At 36.6% G+C, this 21,110-nt stretch overlaps 10 non-coding genes across 10 annotated transcripts; all 10 read left to right on the top strand.

The window, feature by feature from the left end:
* Window positions 1-718: 718 nt before the first annotated feature.
* On the top strand, window positions 719-790 carry TRNAA-UGC (transfer RNA alanine (anticodon UGC)). The gene has a single exon. It is a non-coding gene; the product is annotated as a tRNA-Ala (tRNA).
* Window positions 791-1,643: 853 nt separating this feature from the next.
* Window positions 1,644-1,715, top strand: TRNAA-UGC (transfer RNA alanine (anticodon UGC)). The gene has a single exon. It is a non-coding gene; the product is annotated as a tRNA-Ala (tRNA).
* A 1,763-nt stretch (window positions 1,716-3,478) lies between these two features.
* TRNAA-UGC (transfer RNA alanine (anticodon UGC)) lies at window positions 3,479-3,550 on the top strand. Its single transcript has one exon. It is a non-coding gene; the product is annotated as a tRNA-Ala (tRNA).
* A 4,519-nt stretch (window positions 3,551-8,069) lies between these two features.
* On the top strand, window positions 8,070-8,141 carry TRNAA-UGC (transfer RNA alanine (anticodon UGC)). Its single transcript has one exon. It is a non-coding gene; the product is annotated as a tRNA-Ala (tRNA).
* A 5,415-nt stretch (window positions 8,142-13,556) lies between these two features.
* TRNAA-UGC (transfer RNA alanine (anticodon UGC)) lies at window positions 13,557-13,628 on the top strand. The gene has a single exon. It is a non-coding gene; the product is annotated as a tRNA-Ala (tRNA).
* An 851-nt stretch (window positions 13,629-14,479) lies between these two features.
* TRNAA-UGC (transfer RNA alanine (anticodon UGC)) lies at window positions 14,480-14,551 on the top strand. The gene has a single exon. It is a non-coding gene; the product is annotated as a tRNA-Ala (tRNA).
* Window positions 14,552-16,313: 1,762 nt separating this feature from the next.
* TRNAA-UGC (transfer RNA alanine (anticodon UGC)) lies at window positions 16,314-16,385 on the top strand. Its single transcript has one exon. It is a non-coding gene; the product is annotated as a tRNA-Ala (tRNA).
* Window positions 16,386-17,950: 1,565 nt separating this feature from the next.
* Window positions 17,951-18,022, top strand: TRNAA-UGC (transfer RNA alanine (anticodon UGC)). The gene has a single exon. It is a non-coding gene; the product is annotated as a tRNA-Ala (tRNA).
* An 851-nt stretch (window positions 18,023-18,873) lies between these two features.
* On the top strand, window positions 18,874-18,945 carry TRNAA-UGC (transfer RNA alanine (anticodon UGC)). The gene has a single exon. It is a non-coding gene; the product is annotated as a tRNA-Ala (tRNA).
* Window positions 18,946-20,707: 1,762 nt separating this feature from the next.
* Window positions 20,708-20,779, top strand: TRNAA-UGC (transfer RNA alanine (anticodon UGC)). The gene has a single exon. It is a non-coding gene; the product is annotated as a tRNA-Ala (tRNA).
* Window positions 20,780-21,110: the final 331 nt, after the last annotated feature.

Here is a 21,110-nt window from a genome sequence, read left to right as displayed (position 1 = left end):
TATATTCAACATCGTCTTTATACCATTTTTCAAAGTAAAGTTCCCATTGAATGCCTATAGCCATTCTCCTACACTGAGGGAAAACATATGGTAAGTAGGAAATAGATTATTTATTTTCAGTGGGAACTGAAGGCTACTACCTGAGCAAAGTTTAATAAAAGAGCGAGACAAATAATATAGTAAAACTAATTGATTAAGATTGAGAGACAAGTTCAAACACTTTGTGAACAAAAAGAGGATGGACATGGGCTTGGAGGGCAAGCACTTAATGAAATTTCAAAGCATGGAATGATGACAACATATCAACTCTAGATAGATTGTCTGGTGAAGCATTAGTTAGCAATGCCCAAGAAGCAGTCATAGCATGCATCCTTTGTGCCCTTCTACTAAATTCTGACACTGATGACCAAACAGAATGTAAGAATGCCCTCTAGTTAGCAAAACTTGATCAATATCTACACCATTCATTAGTAAAAGTAGGGGATTCTGATGATAAACCAGACTCTGATGGAGAACTTTAAGAGCATTCCAATGTTCGGAATGGGCATCTCCTTGCATTCTCATCAGCCATGAAAACCATAAAGTCCTTGAAGTCAAGCATGGTATAATGGTTATACTTCCATCCTCTAAGATGTCCCTAATAACACTGAAAAGTAGTAAATCTCTAGTGAAATGTAAAGCTGCAATCACTTTTGTATTAAAAATATAGCAGCTCATAGCGGATGTAGCTCAGTGGTAGAGTGCATGCTTTGCATGTATGAGGCCCTGGGTTCAATCCCTGGCATCTCCATGTTTTGCAAAATACAGCTTTTTACCATATGTAAACTCTCTAGAAGAGACACAGATAACAAGCAAACCAATAAAAGTAATCTACAGCAATAGTCAAAGTTGAATACAAATCATAAAAAATCAATCAAATATGATTATTTTCAACATCTTCTTCATACCATTTTTCAAAGTAAAGTTCCCATTGAATGCCTATTGCCATTCTCCTACACTGAGGGAAAACATATGGAAAGTAGGGAATAGTTTTTTTTATTTTCAGTGGGAACTGAAGGCGAATACATGAGCAAAGTTTAATAAAAGAGTGAGACAAATGATATAGTAAAACTAATTGATTAAGATTGAGAGACAAGTTCAAACACTTTGTCAACAGAAAGAGGATGGACAAGGGCTTGGAGGGCAAGCACTTAATGAAATTTCAAAGCATGGAATGATGACAGCATATCAACTCTAGATAGATTGTCTGGTGAAGCATTAGTTAGCAATGCCCAAGAGGCAGTCATAGCATGCATCCTTTGTGCCCTTCAACTAAATTCTGACACTGATGACCAAACAGAATGTAAGAATGCCCTCTAGTTAGCAAAACTTGATCAATATCTATACCATTAATTAGTAAAAGTAGGGGATTCTGATGATAAACCAGTCTCTGATGGAGAACTTTAAGAGCATTCCAATGTTTGGAATGGGCATCTCCTTGCATTCTCATCAGCCATGAAAACCATAAAGTCCTTGAAGGCAAGCATGGTATAATGGTTATACTTCCATCCTCTAAGATGTCCCTAATAACACTGAAAAGTAGTAAATCTCTAGTGAAATGTAAAGCTGCAATCACTTTTGTATTAAAATTATAGCAGCTCATAGCGGATGTAGCTCAGTGGTAGAGCGCATGCTTTGCATGGATAAGGCCCTGGGTTCAATCCCCGGCATCTCCATGTTTTGCAAAATACAGCTTTTTACCATATGTAAACTCTGTAGAAGAGTCACAGATAACAAGCAATCCAATAAAAGTACTCTACAGCAATTGTCAAAGTTGAATACAAATCATAAAATATCAATCAAATATAATTATATTCAACATCGTCTTCATACCATTTTTCAAAGTAAAGTTCCCATTGAATGCCTATTGTCATTCTCCTACACTGAGGGAAATCATATGGTAAGTAGGAAATAGATTTTTTATTTTCAGTGGGAACTGTTGGTGACTACCTGAGCAAAGTTTAATAAAAGAGCGAGACAAATAATATAGTAAAACTAATTGAATAAGATTGAGAGACATATTCAAACACTTTGTGAACAAAAAGAGGATGGACATGGGCTTGGAGGGCAAGCTCTTAATGAAATTTCAAAGCATGGATTGATGACAACATATCAACTCTAGATAGATTGTCTGGTGAAGCATTAGTTAGCAATGCCCAAGAGGCAGTCATAGCATGCATCCTTTGTGCCCTTCTACTAAATTCTGACACTGATGACCAAACAGAATGTAAGAAAGCCCTCTAGTTAGCAAAACTTGATCAATATCTACACCATTCATTAGTAAAAGTAGGGGATTCTGATGATAAACCAGTCTATGATGGAGAACTTTAAGAGCATTCCAATGTTCGGAATGGGCATCTCCTTGCATTCTCATCAGCCATGAAAACCATAAAGTCCTTGAAGTCAAGCATGGTATAATGGTTATACTTCCATCCTCTAAGATGTCCCTAATAACACTGAAAAGTAGTAAATCTCTAGTGAAATGTAAAGCTGCATTCACTTTTGCATAAGAAAATAGCAGCTCTAAGGGGATGTAGCTCAGTGCTTTGCATGTAGGAGGCCCCGGGTTCAATCCCAGGCATCTCCATGTTTTGCAAAATACAGCTTTTTACCATATGTAAACTCTCTAGAAGAGACACAGATAACAAGCAAACCAATAAAAGTAATCTACAGCAATAGTCATAGTTGAATACAAATCATAAAAAATCAATCAAATATGATTATTTTCAACATTTTCTTCATACCATTTTTCAAAGTAAAGTTCCCTTTGAATGCCTATTGCCATTCTCCTACACTGAGGGAAAACATATGGAAAGTAGGGAATAGTTTTTTTTATTTTCAGTGGGAACTGAAGGCGAATACCTGAGCAAAGTTTAATAAAAGAGTGAGACAAATGATATAGTAAAACTAATTGATTAAGATTGAGAGACAAGTTCAAACACTTTGTGAACAGAAAGAGGATGGACAAGGGCTTGGAGGGCAAGCACTTAATGAAATTTCAAAGCATGGAATGATGACAACATATCAACTCTAGATAGATTGTCTGGTGAAGCATTAGTTAGCAATGCCCAAGAGGCAGTTATAGCATGCATCCTTTGTGCCCTTCTACTAAATTCTGACACTGATGACCAAACAGAATGTAAGAATGCCCTCTAGTTAGCAAAACTTGATCAATATCTACACCATTCATTAGTAAAAGTAGGGGATTCTGATGATAAACCAGTCTCTGATGGAGAACTTTAAGAGCATTCCAATGTTTGGAATGGGCATCTCCTTGCATTCTCATCAGCCATGAAAACCATAAAGTCCTTGAAGTCAAGCATGGTATAATGGTTATACTTCCATCCTCTAAGATGTCTCTAATAACACTGAAAAGTAGTAAATTTCTAGTGAAAAGTAAAGCTGCAATCACTTTTGTATAAAAACATAGCTGCTCATAGGGGATGTAGCTCAGTGGTAGAGCGCATGCTTTGCATGTATGAGGCCCCGGGTTCAATCTCTGGCATCTCCATGTTTTGCAAAATGCAGCTTTTTACCATATGTAAACTCTCTAGAAGAGCCACAGATAACAAGCAATCCAATAAAAGTACTCTACAGCAACAGTCAAAGTTGAATACAAATCATAAAAAATCAATCAAATATGATTATATTCAACATCGTCTTTATACCATTTTTCAAAGTAAAGTTCCCATTGAATGCCTATAGCCATTCTCCTACACTGAGGGAAAACATATGGTAAGTAGGAAATAGATTATTTATTTTCAGTGGGAACTGAAGGCTACTACCTGAGCAAAGTTTAATAAAAGAGCGAGACAAATAATATAGTAAAACTAATTGATTAAGATTGAGAGACAAGTTCAAACACTTTGTGAACAAAAAGAGGATGGACATGGGCTTGGAGGGCAAGCACTTAATGAAATTTCAAAGCATGGAATGATGACAACATATCAACTCTAGATAGATTGTCTGGTGAAGCATTAGTTAGCAATGCCCAAGAAGCAGTCATAGCATGCATCCTTTGTGCCCTTCTACTAAATTCTGACACTGATGACCAACAGAATGTAAGAATGCCCTCTAGTTAGCAAAACTTGATCAATATCTACACCATTCATTAGTAAAAGTAGGGGATTCTGATGATAAACCAGACTCTGATGGAGAACTTTAAGAGCATTCCAATGTTCGGAATGGGCATCTCCTTGCATTCTCATCAGCCATGAAAACCATAAAGTCCTTGAAGTCAAGCATGGTATAATGGTTATACTTCCATCCTCTAAGATGTCCCTAATAACACTGAAAAGTAGTAAATCTCTAGTGAAATGTAAAGCTGCAATCACTTTTGTATTAAAAATATAGCAGCTCATAGCTGATGTAGCTCAGTGGTAAAGCGCATGCTTTGCATGTATGAGGCCCTGGGTTCAATCCCTGGCATCTCCATGTTTTGCAAAATACAGCTTTTTACTATATGTAAACTCTGTAGAAGAGTCACAGATAACAAGCAATCCAATAAAAGTACTCTACAGCAATTGTCAAAGTTGAATACAAATCATAAAATATCAATCAAATATAATTATATTCAACATCGTCTTCATACCATTTTTCAAAGTAAAGTTCCCATTGAATTCCTATTGCCATTCTCCTACACTGAGGGAAATCATATGGTAAGTAGGAAATAGATTTTTTATTTTCAGTGGGAACTGTTGGTGACTACCTGAGCAAAGATTAATAAAAGAGCGAGACAAATAATATAGTAAAACTAATTGAATAAGATTGAGAGACATATTCAAACACTTTGTGAACAAAAAGAGGATGGACATGAGCTTGGAGGGCAAGCACTTAATGAAATTTCAAAGCATGGATTGATGACAACATATCAACTCTAGATAGATTGTCTGGTGAAGCATTAGTTAGCAATGCCCAAGAGGCAGTCATAGCATGCATCCTTTGTGCCCTTCTACTAAATTCTGACACTGATGACCAAACAAAATGTAAGAAAGCCCTCTAGTTAGCAAAACTTGATCAATATCTACACCATTCATTAGTAAAAGTAGGGGATTCTGATGATAAACCAGTCTCTGATGGAGAACTTTAAGAGCATTCCAATGTTCGGAATGGGCATCTCCTTGCATTCTCATCAGCCATGAAAACCATAAAGTCCTTGAAGTCAAGCATGGTATAATGGTTATACTTCCATCCTCTAAGATGTCCCTAATAACACTGAAAAGTAGTAAATCTCTAGTGAAATGTAAAGCTGCAATCACTTTTGCATAAGAAAATAGCAGCTCTAAGGGGATGTAGCTCAGTGCTTTGCATGTAGGAGGCCCCGGGTTCAATCCCAGGCATCTCCATGTTTTGCAAAATACAGCTTTTTACCATATGTAAACTCTCTAGAAGAGACACAGATAACAAGCAAACCAATAAAAGTAATCTACAGCAATAGTCATAGTTGAATACAAATCATAAAAAATCAATCAAATATGATTATTTTCAACATCTTCTTCATACCATTTTTCAAAGTAAAGTTCCCATTGAATGCCTATTGCCATTCTCCTACACTGAGGGAAAACATATGGAAAGTAGGGAATAGTTTTTTTTATTTTCAGTGGGAACTGAAGGCGAATACCTAAGCAAAGTTTAATAAAAGAGTGAGACAAATGATATAGTAAAACTAATTGATTAAGATTGAGAGACAAGTTCAAACACTTTGTGAACAGATAGAGGATGGAAAAGGGCTTGGAGGGCAAGCACTTAATGAAATTTCAAAGCATGGAATGATGACAACATATCAACTCTAGATAGATTGTCTGGTGAAGCATTAGTTAGCAATGCCCAAGAGGCAGTTATAGCATGCATCCTTTGTGCCCTTCTACTAAATTCTGACACTGATGACCAAACAGAATGTAAGAATGCCCTCTAGTTAGCAAAACTTGATCAATATCTACACCATTCATTAGTAAAAGTAGGGGATTCTGATGATAAACCAGTCTCTGATGGAGAACTTTAAGAGCATTCCAATGTTTGGAATGGGCATCTCCTTGCATTCTCATCAGCCATGAAAACCATAAACTCCTTGAAGTCAAGCATGGTATAATGGTTATACTTACATCCTCTAAGATGTCCCTAATAACACTGAAAAGTAGTAAATCTCTAGTGAAATGTAAAGCAGCAATCACTTTTGTATAATAGTATAGCAGCTCATAGGGGATGTAGCTCAGTGGTAGAGCCAATGCTTTGCATGTATGAGGCCCAGTGTTCAATCCCCGGCATCTCCATGTTTTGCAAAATGCAGCTTTTTACGATATGTAAACTCTCTAGAAGAGCCACAGATAACAAGCAATCCAATAAAAGTACTCTACAGCAACAGTCAAAGTTGAATACAAATCATAAAAAATCAATCAAATATGATTATATTCAACATCGTCTTCATACCATTTTTCAAAGTAAAGTTCCCATTGAATGCCTATTGCCATTCTCCTACACTGAGGGAAAACATATGGTAAGTAGGAAATAGATTTTTTATTTTCAGTGGGAACTGAAGGCGACTACCTGAGCAAAGTTTAATAAAAGAGCGAGACAAATAATATAGTAAAACTAATTGATTAAGATTGAGAGACAAGTTTAAACACTTTGTGAACAAAAAGAGGATGGACAAGGGCTTGGAGGGCAAGCACTTAATGAAATTTCAAAGCATGGAATGATGACAACATATCAACTCTAGATAGATTGTCTGGTGAAGCATTAGTTAGCAATGCCCAAGAGGCAGTCATAGCATGCATCCTTTGTGCCCTTCTACTAAATTCTGACACTGATGACCAACAGAATGTAAGAAAGCCCTCTAGTTAGCAAAACTTGATCAATATCTACACCATTCATTAGTAAAAGTAGGGGATTCTGATGATAAACCAGTCTCTGATGGAGAACTTTAAGAGCATTCCAATGTTCGGAATGGGCATCTCCTTGCATTCTCATCAGCCATGAAAACCATAAAGTCCTTGAAGTCAAGCATGGTATAATGGTTATATTTCCATCCTCTAAGATGTCCCTAATAACACTGAAAAGTAGTAAATCTCTAGTGAAATGTAAAGCTGCAATCACTTTTGTATAAGAAAATAGCAGCTCTAAGGGGATGTAGCTCAGTGCTTTGCATGTAGGAGGCCCTGGGTTCAATCCCAGGCATCTCCATGTTTTGCAAAATACAGCTTTTTACCATATGTAAACTCTCTAGAAGAGACACAGATAACAAGCAAACCAATAAAAGTAATCTACAGCAATAGTCAAAGTTGAATACAAATCATAAAAAATCAATCAAATATGATTATTTTCAACATCTTCTTCATACCATTTTTCAAAGTAAAGTTCCCATTGAATGCCTATTGCCATTCTCCTACACTGAGGGAAAACATATGGAAAGTAGGGAATAGTTTTTTTTATTTTCAGTTGGAACTGAAGGCGACTACCTGAGCAAAGTTTAATAAAAGAGCGAGACAAATAATATAGTAAAACTAATTGATTAAGATTGAGAGACAAGTTTAAACACTTTGTGAACAGAAAGAGGATGGACAAGGGCTTGGAGGGCAAGCACTTAATGAAATTTCAAAGCATGGAATGATGACAACATATCAACTCTAGATAGATTGTCTGGTGAAGCATTAGTTAGCAATGCCCAAGAGGCAGTTATAGCATGCATCCTTTGTGCCCTTCTACTAAATTCTGACACTGATGACCAAAAGAATGTAAGAATGCCCTCTAGTTAGCAAAACTTGATCAATATCTACACCATTCATTAGTAAAAGTAGGGGATTCTGATGATAAACCAGTCTCTGTTGGAGAACTTTAAGAGCATTCCAATGTTTGGAATGGGCATCTCCTTGCATTCTCATCAGCCATGAAAACCATAAAGTCCTTGAAGTCAAGCATGGTATAATGGTTATACTTCCATCCTCTAAGATGTCTCTAATAACACTGAAAAGTAGTAAATTTCTAGTGAAAAGTAAAGCTGCAATCACTTTTGTATAAAAATATAGCTGCTCATAGTGGATGTAGCTCAGTGGTAGAGCGCATGCTTTGCATGTATGAGGCCCCGGGTTCAATCTCTGGCATCTCCATGTTTTGCAAAATGCAGCTTTTTACCATATGTAAACTCTCTAGAAGAGCCACAGATAACAAGCAATCCAATAAAACTACTCTACAGCAACAGTCAAAGTTGAATACAAATCATAAAAAATCAATCAAATATGATTATATTCAACATCGTCTTCATACCATTTTTCAAAGTAAAGTTCCCATTGAATGCCTATAGCCATTCTCCTACACTGAGGGAAAACATATGGTAAGTAGGAAATAGATTATTTATTTTCAGTGGGAACTGAAGGCTACTACCTGAGCAAAGTTTAATAAAAGAGCGAGACAAATAATATAGTAAAACTAATTGATTAAGATTGAAAGACAAGTTCAAACACTTTGTGAACAAAAAGAGGATGGACATGGGCTTGGAGGGCAAGCACTTAATGAAATTTCAAAGCATGGAATGATGACAACATATCAACTCTAGATAGATTGTCTGGTGAAGCATTAGTTAGCAATGCCCAAGAGGCAGTCATAGCATGCATCCTTTGTGCCCTTCTACTAAGTTCTGACACTGATGACCAAACAGAATGTAAGAAAGCCCTCTAGTTAGCAAAACTTGATCAATATCCACACCATTCATTAGAAAAAGTAGGGTATTCTGATGACAAACCAGTCTCTGATGGAGAACTTTAAGAGCATTCCAATGTTTGGAATGGGCATCTCCTTGCATTCTCATCAGCCATGAAAACCATAAAGTCCTTGAAGTCAAGCATGGTATAATGGTTATACTTCCATCCTCTAAGATGTCCCTAATAACACTGAAAAGTTGTAAATCTCTAGTGAAATGTAAAGCTGCAATCACTTTTGCATAAGAAAATAGCAGCTCTAAGGGGATGTAGCTCAGTGCTTTGCATGTAGGAGGCCCCGGGTTCAATCCCAGGCATCTCAATGTTTTGCAAAATACAGCTTTTTACCATATGTAAACTCTCTAGAAGAGCCACAGATAACAAGCAAACCAATAAAAGTAATCTACAGCAATAGTCAAAGTTGAATACAAATCATAAAAAATCAATCAAATATGATTATTTTCAACATCTTCTTCATAGCATTTTTCAAAGTAAAGTTCCCATTGAATGCCTATTGCCATTCTCCTACACTGAGGGAAAACATATGGAAAGTAGGGAATAGTTTTTTTTATTTTCAGTGGGAACTGAAGGCGACTACCTGAGCAAAGTTTAATAAAAGAGTGAGACAAATAATATAGTAAAACTAATTGATTAAGATTTAGAGACAAGTTCAAACACTTTGTGAACAGAAAGAGGATGGACAAGGGCTTGGAGGGCAAGCACTTAATGAAATTTCAAAGCATGGAATGATGACAACATATCAACTCTAGATAGATTGTCTGGTGAAGCATTAGTTAGCAATGCCCAAGAGGCAGTCATAGCATGCATCCTTTGTGCCCTTCTACTAAGTTCTGACACTGATGACCAAACAGAATGTAAGAAAGCCCTCTAGTTAGCAAAACTTGATCAATATCCACACCATTCATTAGAAAAAGTAGGGTATTCTGATGACAAACCAGTCTCTGATGGAGAACTTTAAGAGCATTCCAATGTTTGGAATGGGCATCTCCTTGCATTCTCATCAGCCATGAAAACCATAAAGTCCTTGAAGTCAAGCATGGTATAATGGTTATACTTCCATCCTCTAAGATGTCCCTAATAACACTGAAAAGTTGTAAATCTCTAGTGAAATGTAAAGCTGCAATCACTTTTGCATAAGAAAATAGCAGCTCTAAGGGGATGTAGCTCAGTGCTTTGCATGTAGGAGGCCCCGGGTTCAATCCCAGGCATCTCAATGTTTTGCAAAATACAGCTTTTTACCATATGTAAACTCTCTAGAAGAGCCACAGATAACAAGCAAACCAATAAAAGTAATCTACAGCAATAGTCAAAGTTGAATACAAATCATAAAAAATCAATCAAATATGATTATTTTCAACATCTTCTTCATAGCATTTTTCAAAGTAAAGTTCCCATTGAATGCCTATTGCCATTCTCCTACACTGAGGGAAAACATATGGAAAGTAGGGAATAGTTTTTTTTATTTTCAGTGGGAACTGAAGGCGACTACCTGAGCAAAGTTTAATAAAAGAGTGAGACAAATAATATAGTAAAACTAATTGATTAAGATTTAGAGACAAGTTCAAACACTTTGTGAACAGAAAGAGGATGGACAAGGGCTTGGAGGGCAAGCACTTAATGAAATTTCAAAGCATGGAATGATGACAACATATCAACTCTAGATAGATTGTCTGGTGAAGCATTAGTTAGCAATTCCCAAGAGGCAGTCATAGCATGCATCCTTTGTGCCCTTCTGCTAAATTCTGACACTGATGACCAAATAGAATGTAAGAATGCCCTCTAGTTAGCAAAACTTGATCAATATCTACACCATTCATTAGTAAAAGTAGGGGATTCTGATGATAAACCAGTCTCTGATGGAGAACTTTAAGAGCATTCCAATGTTTGGAATGGGCATCTCCTTGCATTCTCATCAGCCATGAAAACCATAAAGTCCTTGAAGTCAAGCATGGTATAATGGTTAAACTTCCATCCTCTAAGATGTCTCTAATAACACTGAAAAGTAGAAAATTTATAGTGAAAAATAAAGCTGTAATCACTTTTGTATAAAACTATAGCAGCTCATAGGGGATATAGCTCAGTGGTAGAGCGCATGCTTTGCATGTAAGAGGCATCTCCATGTTTTGCAAAATGCAGCTTTTTACCATATGTAAACTCTCTAGAAGAGCCACAGATAACAAGCAATCCAATAAAAGTACTCTACAGCAACAGTCAAAGTTGAATACAAATCATAAAAAATCAATTAAATATGATTATATTCAACATCGTCTTCATACCATTTTTCAAAGTAAAGTTCCCATTGAATGCCTATAGCCATTCTCCTACACTGAGGGAAAACATATGGTAAGTAGGAAATAGATTATTTATTTTCAGTGGGAACTGAAGGCGACTACCTGAGCAAAGTTTAATAAAAGAGCGAGACAAATAATATAGTAAAACTAATTGATTAAGATTGAGAGACAAGTTTAAACACTTTGTGAACAAAAAGAGGATGGACAAGGGCTTGGAGGGCAAGCACTTAATTAAATTTTAAAGCATGGATTGATGACAACATATCAACTGTAGCTAGATTGTCTGGTGAAGCATTAGCTAGCTAGCCCAAGAGGCAGTAATAGCATGCATCCTTTGTGCTCTTCTACTAAGTTCTGACACTGATGACCAAACAGAATGTAAGAAAGCCCTCTAGTTAGCAAAACTTGATCAATATCCACACCATTCATTAGTAAAAGTAGGGGATTCTGATGATAAACCATTCTCTGATGGAGAACTTTAAGAGCATTCCAATGTTCGGAATGGGAATCTACTTGCATTCTCATCAGCAATGAAAACCATAAAGTCCTTGAAGTCAAGCATGGTATAAAGGTTATACTTCCATCCTCTAAGATGTCCCTAATAACACTGAAAAGTAGTAAATCTCTAGTGAAATGTAAAGCTGCAATCACTTGTGCATAAAAATATAGCATCTCATAGGGGATGTAGCTCGGTGGTAGAGTGCATATATGAGGACAAGGGTTCAATCCCCGGCATCTCCATGTTTTGCAAAATACAGCTTTTTGCCATAGGTAAACTGTCTAGAAGAGCCAAAGATAACAAGCAAACCAATAAAAGTACTCTATAGCAATAGTCAAAGTTGAATACAAATCATAAAAAATCAATCTAATATGATTATATTCATCATCGTCTTCATTCCATTTTTCAAAGTAAAGTTCCCTTTGAATGCTTATTACCATTCTCCTACACTGAGGGAAAACATATGGTAAGTAGGAAATAGATTTTTAATTTACAGTGGGAACTGAAGGCGACTACCCGAGCAAAGTTTAATAAAAGAGCGCGACAAATAATATAGCAAATCTAATTGATTAAGATTGAGAGACAAGTTCAAACACTTTTGTGAACAAAAAGAGGATGGACATGGGCTTGGAGGGCAAGCACTTAATGAAATTTCAAAGCATGGATTGATGACAACATATCAACTGTAGCTAGATTGTCTGGTGAAGCATTAGCTAGCTAGCCCAAGAGGCAGTAATAGCATGCATCCTTTGTGCCCTTCTACTAAGTTCTGACACTGATGACCAAACAGAATGTAAGAATGCCCTCTAGTTAGCAAAACTCGATCAATATCTACACCATTCATTAGTAAAAGTAGGGGATTCTGATGATAAACCAGTCTCTGATGGAGAACTTTAAGAGCATTCCAATGTTTGGAATGGGCATCTCCTTGCATTCTCATCAGCCATGAAAACCATAAAGTCCTTGAAGTCAAGCATGGTATAATGGTTATACTTCCATCCTCTAAGATGTCTCTAATAACACTGAAAAGTAGTAAATTTCTAGTGAAAAGTAAAGCTGCAATCACTTCTATATAAAAATATAGCAGCTCATAGGGGATGTAGCTCAGTGGTAGAGCGCATGCTTTGCATGTATGAGGCCCCGAGCTCAATCTCTGGCATCTTCATGTTTTGCAAAATGCAGCTTTTTACCATATGTAAACTCTCTAGAAGAGCCACAGATAACAAGCAATCCAATAAAAGTACTCTACAGCAACAGTCAAAGTTGAATACAAATCATAAAAAATCAATCAAATATGATTATATTCAACATCGTCTTCATACCATTTCTCAAAGTAAAGTTCCCATTGATTGCCTATAGCCATTCTCCTACACTGAGGGAAAACATATGGTAAGTAGGAAATAGATTATTTATTTTCAGTGGGAACTGAAGGCTACTACCTGAGCAAAGTTTAATAAAAGAGCGAGACAAATAATATAGTAAAACTAATTGATTAAGATTGAGAGACAAGTTCAAACACTTTGTGAACAAAAAGAGGATGGACATGGGCTTGGAGGGCAAGCACTTAATGAAATTCCAAAGCATGGAATGATGACAACATATCAACTCGAGATAGATTGTCTGGTGAAGCATTAGTTAGCAATGCCCAAGAGGCAGTCATAGCATGCATCCTTTGTGCCATTCTACTAAGTTCTGACACTGATGACCAAACAGAATGTAAGAAAGCCCTCTAGTTAGCAAAACTTGATCAATATCCACACCATTCATTAGAAAAAGTAGGGGATTCTGATGACAAACCAGTCTCTGATGGAGAACTTTAAGAGCATTCCAATGTTTGGAATGGGCATCTCCTTGCATTCTCATCAGCCATGAAAACCATAAAGTCCTTGAAGTCAAGCATGGTATAATGGTTATACTTCCATCCTCTAAGATGTCCCTAATAACACTGAAAAGTAGTAAATCTCTAGTGAAATGTAAAGCTGCAATCACTTTTGTATAAAAATATAGCAGCTCATAGGGGATGTAGCTCAGTGGTAGAGCGCATGCTTTGCATGTATGAGGCCCCGGGTTCAATCCCAGGCATCTCCATGTTTTGCAAAATACAGCTTTTTACCATATGTAAACTCTCTAGAAGAGCCACAGATAACAAGCAATCCAATAAAAGTACTCTACAGCTACAGTCAAAGTTGAATACAAATCATAAAAAATCAATCAAATATGATTATATTCAACATCGTCTTCATACCATTTTTCAAAGTAAAGTTCCCATTGAATGCCTATAGCCATTCTCCTACACTGAGGGAAAACATATGGTAAGTAGGAAATAGATTATTTATTTTCAGTGGGAACTGAAGGCGACTACCTGAGCAAAGTTTAATAAAAGAGCCAGACAAATAATATAGTAAAACTAATTGATTAAGATTGAGAGACAAGTTCAAACACTTTGTGAACAAAAAGAGGATGGACAAGGGCTTGGAGGGCAAGCACTTAATTAAATTTTAAAGCATGGATTGATGACAACATATCAACTGTAGATATATTGTCTGGTGAAGCATTAGTTAGCAATGCCCAAGAGGCAGTCATAGCATGCATCCTTTGTGCCCTTCTACTAAGTTCTGACACTGATGACCAAACAGAATGTAAGAAAGCCCTCTAGTTAGCAAAACTTGATCAATATCCACACCATTCATTAGAAAAAGTAGGGTATTCTGATGACAAACCAGTCTCTGATGGAGAACTTTAAGAGCATTCCAATGTTTGGAATGGGCATCTCCTTGCATTCTCATCAGCCATGAAAACCATAAAGTCCTTGAAGTCAAGCATGGTATAATGGTTATACTTACATCCTCTAAGATGTCCCTAATAACACTGAAAAGTAGTAAATCTCTAGTGAAATGTAAAGCTGCAATCACTTTTGTATAATTGTATAGCAGCTCATAGGGGATGTAGCTCAGTGGTAGAGCGCATGCTTTGCATGTATGAGGCCCCGGGTTCAATCCCCGGCATCTCCATGTTTTGCAAAATTCAGCTTTTTACCATATGTAAACTCTCTAGAAGAGCCACAGATAACAAGCAATCCAATAAAAGTACTCTACAGCAACAGTCAAAGTTGAATACAAATCATAAAAAATCAATCAAACATGATTATATTCAACATCGTCTTCATACCATTTTTCAAAGTAAAGTTCCCATTGAATGCCTATAGCCATTCTCCTACACTGAGGGAAAACATATGGTAAGTAGGAAATAGATTTTTTATTTTCAGTGGGAACTGAAGGCGACTACCTGAGCAAAGTTTAATAAAAGAGCGAGACAAATAATATAGTAAAACTAATTGATTAAGATTGAGAGACAAGTTTAAACACTTTGTGAACAAAAAGAGGATGGACAAGGGCTTGGAGGGCAAGCACTTAATGAAATTTCAAAGCATGGAATGATGACAACATATCAACTCTAGATAGATTGTCTGGTGAAGCATTAGTTAGCAATGCCCAAGAGGCAGTCATAGCATGCATCCTTTGTGCCCTTCTACTAAATTCTGACACTGATGACCAACAGAATGTAAGAAAGCCCTCTAGTTAGCAAAACTTGATCAATATCTACACCATTCATTAGTAAAAGTAGGGGATTCTGATGATAAACCAGTCTCTGATGGAGAACTTTAAGAGCATTCCAATGTTCGGAATGGGCATCTCCTTGCATTCTCATCAGCCATGAAAACCATAAAGTCCTTGAAGTCAAGCATGGTATAATGGTTATACTTCCATCCTCTAAGATGTCCCTAATAACACTGAAAAGTAGTAAATCTCTAGTGAAATGTAAAGCTGCAATCACTTTTGCATAAGAAAATAGCAGCTCTAAGGGGATGTAGCTCAGTGCTTTGCACGTAGGAGGCCCCGGGTTCAATCCCAGGCATCTCCATGTTTTGCAAAATACAGCTTTTTACCATATGTAAACTCTCTAGGAGAGACACAGATAACAAGCAAACCAATAAAAGTAATCTACAGCAATAGTCAAAGTTGAATACAAATCATAAAAAATCAATCAAATATGATTATTTTCAACATCTTCTTCATAGCATTTTTCAAAGTAAAGTTCCCATTGAATGCCTATTGCCATTCTCCTATACTGAGGGAAAACATATGGAAAGTAGGAAATAGTTTTTTTTATTTTCAGTGGGAACTGAAGGCGACTACCTGAGCAAAGTTTAATAAAAGAGTGAGACAAATGATATAGTAAAACTAATTGATTAAGATTGAGAGACAAGTTCAAACACTTTGTGAACAGAAAGAGGATGGACAAGGGCTTGGAGGGCAAGCACTTAATGAAATTTCAAAGCATGGAATGATGACAACATATCAACTCTAGATAGATTGTCTGGTGAAGCATTAGTTAGCAATGCCCAAGAGGCAGTCATAGCATGCATCCCTTGTGCCCTTCTACTAAATTCTGACACTGATGACCAAACAGAATGTAAGAATGCCCTCTAGTTAGCAAAACTTGATCCATATCTACACCATTCATTAGTAAAAGTAGGGGATTCTGATGATAAACCAGTCTCTGATGGAGAACTTTAAGAGCATTCCAATGTTTGGAATGGGCATTTCCTTGCATTCTCATCAGCCATGAAAACCATAAAGTCCTTGAAGTCAAGCATGGTATAATGGTTATACTTCCATCCTCTAATATGTCCCTAATAACACTGAAAAGTAGTAAATCTCTAGTGAAATGTAAAGCTGCAATCACTTTTGTATAAAAATATAGCAGTTCATAGGGGATGTAGCTCAGTGGTAGAGCGCATGCTTTGCATGTATGAGGCCCCGGGTTCAATCCCTGGCATCTCCATGTTTTGCAAAATGCAGCTTTTTACCATATGTAAACTCTCTAGAAGAGCCACAGATTACAAACAATCCAATAAAAGTACTCGACAGCAACAGTCAAAGTTGAAAACAAATCATAAAAAATCAATCAAATATGATTATATTCAACATCGTCTTCATACCATTTTTCAAAGTAAAGTTCCCATTGAATGCCTATAGCCATTCTCCTACACTGAGGGAAAACATATGGTAAGTAGGAAATAGATTTTTTATTTTCAGTGGGAACTGAAGGCGACTACCTGAGCAAAGTTTAATAAAAAAGCGAGACAAATAATATAGTAAAACTAATTGATTAAGATTGAGAGGCAAGTTTAAACACTTTGTGAACAAAAAGAGGATAGACAAGGGCTTAGAGGGCAAGCACTTAATGAAATTTCAAAGAATGGAATGATGACAACATATCAACTCTAGATATATTGTCTGGTGAAGCATTAGTTAGCAATGCCCAAGAGGCAGTCATAGCATGTATCCTTTGTGCTCTTCTACTAAGTTCAAGCATGGTATAATGGTTATACTTCCATCCTCTAAGATGTCCCTAATAACACTGAAAAGTAGTCAATCTCTAGTGAAATGTAAAGATGCAATCACTTGTGCATAAAAATATAGCATCTCATAGGGGATGTAGCTCGGTGGTAGAGTGCATATATGAGGACAAGGGTTCATTCCCCAGCATCTCCATGTTTTGCAAAATGCAGCTTTTTACCATATGTAAACTCTCTAGAAGAGCCACAGATAACAAGCAATCCAATAAAAGTACTCAACAGCAACAGTCAAAGTTGAATACAAATCATAAAAAATCAATCAAATATGATTATATTCAACAACTTCTTCATACCATTTTTCAAAGTAAAGTTCCCATTGAATGCCTATTGCCATTCTCCTACACTGAGGAAAAACATATGGAAAGTAGGGAATAGTTTTTTTTATTTTCAGTGGGAACTGAAGGCGACTACCTGAGCAAAGTTTAATAAAAGAGTGAGACAAATGATATAGTAAAACTAATTGATTAAGATTGAGAGACAAGTTCAAACACTTTGTGAACAGAAATAGGATGGACAAGGGCTTGGAGGGCAAGCACTTAATGAAATTTCAAAGCTTGGAATGATGACAACATATCAACTCTAGATAGATTGTCTTGTGAAGCATTAGTTAGCAATGCCCAAGAGGCAGTCATAGCATGCATCCTTTGTGCCCTTCTACTAAATTCTGACACTGATGACCAAACAAAATGTAAGAATGCCCTCTAGTTAGCAAAACTTGATCAATATCTACACCATTCATTAGTAAAAGTAGGGGATTCTGATGATAAACCAGTCTCTGATGGAGAACTTTAAGAGCATTCCAATGTTTGGAATGGGCATCTCCTTGCATTCTCATCAGCCATGAAAACCATAAAGTCCTTGAAGTCAAGCATGGTATAATGGTTATACTTCCATCCTCTAAGATGTCTCTAATAACACTGAAAAATAGTAAATTTCTAGTGAAAAGTAAAGCTGCAATCACTTTTGTATAAAAATATAGCAGCTCATAGGGGATGTAGCTCAGTGGTAGAGCGCATGCTTTGCATGTATGAGGCCCCGGGTTCAATCCCAGGCATCTCCATGTTTTGCAAAATACAGCTTTTTACCATATGTAAACTCTCTAGAAGAGCCACAGATAACAAGCAATCCAATAAAAGTACTCTACAGCTACAGTCAAAGTTGAATACAAATCATAAAAAATCAATCAAATATGATTATATTCAACATCGTCTTCATACCATTTTTCAAAGTAAAGTTCCCATTGAATGCCTATAGCCATTCTCCTACACTGAGGGAAAACATATGGTAAGTAGGAAATAGATTATTTATTTTCAGTGGGAACTGAAGGCGACTACCTGAGCAAAGTTTAATAAAAGAGCCAGACAAATAATATAGTAAAACTAATTGATTAAGATTGAGAGACAAGTTCAAACACTTTGTGAACAAAAAGAGGATGGACAAGGGCTTGGAGGGCAAGCACTTAATTAAATTTTAAAGCATGGATTGATGACAACATATCAACTGTAGATATATTGTCTGGTGAAGCATTAGTTAGCAATGCCCAAGAGGCAGTCATAGCATGCATCCTTTGTGCCCTTCTACTAAATTCTGACACTGATGACCAAACAGAATGTAAGAAAGCCCTCTAGTTAGCAAAACTTGATCAATATCCACACCATTCATTAGAAAAAGTAGGGTATTCTGATGACAAACCAGTCTCTGATGGAGAACTTTAAGAGCATTCCAATGTTTGGAATGGGCATCTCCTTGCATTCTCATCAGCCATGAAAACCATAAAGTCCTTGAAGTCAAGCATGGTATAATGGTTATACTTACATCCTCTAAGATGTCCCTAATAACACTGAAAAGTAGTAAATCTCTAGTGAAATGTAAAGCTGCAATCACTTTTGTATAATTGTATAGCAGCTCATAGGGGATGTAGCTCAGTGGTAGAGCGCATGCTTTGCATGTATGAGGCCCCGGGTTCAATCCCCGGCATCTCCATGTTTTGCAAAATTCAGCTTTTTACCATATGTAAACTCTCTAGAAGAGCCACAGATAACAAGCAATCCAATAAAAGTACTCAACAGCAACAGTCAAAGTTGAATACAAATCATAAAAAATCAATCAAACATGATTATATTCAACATCGTCTTCATACCATTTTTCAAAGTAAAGTTCCCATTGAATGCCTATAGCCATTCTCCTACACTGAGGGAAAACATATGGTAAGTAGGAAATAGATTTTTTATTTTCAGTGGGAACTGAAGGCGACTACCTGAGCAAAGTTTAATAAAAGAGCGAGACAAATAATATAGTAAAACTAATTGATTAAGATTGAGAGACAAGTTTAAACACTTTGTGAACAAAAAGAGGATGGACAAGGGCTTGGAGGGCAAGCACTTAATGAAATTTCAAAGCATGGAATGATGACAACATATCAACTCTAGATAGATTGTCTGGTGAAGCATTAGTTAGCAATGCCCAAGAGGCAGTCATAGCATGCATCCTTTGTGCCCTTCTACTAAATTCTGACACTGATGACCAACAGAATGTAAGAAAGCCCTCTAGTTAGCAAAACTTGATCAATATCTACACCATTCATTAGTAAAAGTAGGGGATTCTGATGATAAACCAGTCTCTGATGGAGAACTTTAAGAGCATTCCAATGTTCGGAATGGGCATCTCCTTGCATTCTCATCAGCCATGAAAACCATAAAGTCCTTGAAGTCAAGCATGGTATAATGGTTATACTTCCATCCTCTAAGATGTCCCTAATAACACTGAAAAGTAGTAAATCTCTAGTGAAATGTAAAGCTGCAATCACTTTTGCATAAGAAAATAGCAGCTCTAAGGGGATGTAGCTCAGTGCTTTGCACGTAGGAGGCCCCGGGTTCAATCCCAGGCATCTCCATGTTTTGCAAAATACAGCTTTTTACCATATGTAAACTCTCTAGAAGAGACACAGATAACAAGCAAACCAATAAAAGTAATCTACAGCAATAGTCAAAGTTGAATACAAATCATAAAAAATCAATCAAATATGATTATTTTCAACGTCTTCTTCATAGCATTTTTCAAAGTAAAGTTCCCATTGAATGCCTATTGCCATTCTCCTATACTGAGGGAAAACATATGGAAAGTAGGAAATATTTTTTATTATTTTCAGTGGGAACTGAAGGCGACTACCTGAGCAAAGTTTAATAAAAGAGTGAGACAAATGATATAGTAAAACTAATTGATTAAGATTGAGAGACAAGTTCAAACACTTTGTGAACAGAAAGAGGATGGACAAGGGCTTGGAGGGCAAGCACTTAATGAAATTTCAAAGCATGGAATGATGACAACATATCAACTCTAGATAGATTGTCTGGTGAAGCATTAGTTAGCAATGCCCAAGAGGCAGTCATAGCATGCATCCCTTGTGCCCTTCTACTAAATTCTGACACTGATGACCAAACAGAATGTAAGAATGCCCTCTAGTTAGCAAAACTTGATCAATATCTACACCATTCATTAGTAAAAGTAGGGGATTCTGATGATAAACCAGTCTCTGATGGAGAACTTTAAGAGCATTCCAATGTTTGGAATGGGCATTTCCTTGCATTCTCATCAGCCATGAAAACCATAAAGTCCTTGAAGTCAAGCATGGTATAATGGTTATACTTCCATCCTCTAATATGTCCCTAATAACACTGAAAAGTAGTAAATCTCTAGTGAAATGTAAAGCTGCAATCACTTTTGTATAAAAATATAGCAGTTCATAGGGGATGTAGCTCAGTGGTAGAGCGCATGCTTTGCATGTATGAGGCCCCGGGTTCAATCCCTGGCATCTCCATGTTTTGCAAAATGCAGCTTTTTACCATATGTAAACTCTCTAGAAGAGCCACAGATTACAAACAATCCAATAAAAGTACTCGACAGCAACAGTCAAAGTTGAAAACAAATCATAAAAAATCAATCAAATATGATTATATTCAACATCGTCTTCATACCATTTTTCAAAGTAAAGTTCCCATTGAATGCCTATAGCCATTCTCCTACACTGAGGGAAAACATATGGTAAGTAGGAAATAGATTTTTTATTTTCAGTGGGAACTGAAGGCGACTACCTGAGCAAAGTTTAATAAAAGAGCGAGACAAATAATATAGTAAAACTAATTGATTAA

The sequence above is a fragment of the Taudactylus pleione genome, unplaced genomic scaffold, assembly GCF_031769625.1.
Source record: "Taudactylus pleione unplaced genomic scaffold, aTauple2 ptg000070l, whole genome shotgun sequence".
NCBI lineage: Eukaryota > Metazoa > Chordata > Amphibia > Anura > Myobatrachidae > Taudactylus > Taudactylus pleione.
This window is presented reverse-complemented; position numbering and strand designations above follow the sequence as displayed.